Consider the following 1,200-nt stretch of genomic DNA (forward strand, 5'->3'; position numbering starts at 1 on the left):
TATCATGATTCCAACACTACCTTACAAATCCGGCTACACCAGAGCATGTACACGGGTACAGATGAGCTGGAGACACAGGGAATCCAGGACAGATAACCCCCTAGGACTAATTAGTGATTCCAGGAGGGAAGGGCTGGGGTGGGGGGGTGAGAAAGAGGGGTAACCGAACACAATGATCTGCATAAAACTCCCTCCCTGGGGGATGAACAATAGAAAAGTGGGTAAAGGGAGGCATTGGTCAGTATAAGGCGTGAAAAAATATTTTATGAATTAAAAAAGTAACCTCATGGTACCATCCATGTACTAATCAGATGTCTTCCCAGGAGATTGACCTAGCGCTGCAATCTAACATTTACTGTTTAACTCCACGGGCCACGGATTCATCAGCTTTGGCATCCACTGCCCAAGAACTGTTATTTGAACTCAGAATGTATCTAACTGGGGTAATTGGGGAGGAGTGAAAGGTATTGTCAGAAAACCAGTACCAGTCATTTTACTATTAAAATCAAGTTATTTAAAATAATTTATTTAAATAAAATATTTGAAGCAGTTTAAAAAAACAAGATTTGTATTTTATTTTTGTAAAAATCTTTACACATGCAGACAAACCAGTGTTAAGAAAGTATTCACCGTCATTTAAACAAATAACCACTTAAATAGAACAGTGTCTGCAATTTTATCTGTATAAAAATAAGATAGATTTTTACAGAATTTTCGCTCGTTCTTATAGCAATAAACATTACACAACTCTAAGTACAATTGAACCTGACCATGGTTTCCATTTAGATACTGCTAGGGCATTTTAATGTGCAAAAAATTTAACATAGTTCTTTTCAAAAGAAAATGTCCTCAGTGTTTCTAGAGACCTAGAGGGCTTTAATAAATCAAATCCTAATCAGTTTGCTTTTAATGTTTTGATTATGAGTCCATACACCACACTGTAGAGGCAAGACGGAGACTTGATGCTGGCTCAAGGGGAGGAGACGTCAGCGCCGGTGCCTGCCATGTCCTGAGCGACTGCCACCATGATGCTTGCCTTTATGGGACCTCTCGAAGGAGCGGGATCTCTCCTGCCTGTCCCTGTGATGTCCCCTTTCGTGCCTGTGTTTCTTGGCAGCGTCTGAATGGTCCCGAGACTTGCTCTGGGACCGAGAACGAGACTTTTTTCTCTTATGACCATGTCGGTTCGAACTTTTCAAA

The sequence above is a fragment of the Echinops telfairi genome, unplaced genomic scaffold, assembly GCF_000313985.2.
Source record: "Echinops telfairi isolate 266 unplaced genomic scaffold, ASM31398v2 ScPeMD7_7420;HRSCAF=8458, whole genome shotgun sequence".
Taxonomy (NCBI): Eukaryota; Metazoa; Chordata; class Mammalia; order Afrosoricida; family Tenrecidae; genus Echinops; species Echinops telfairi.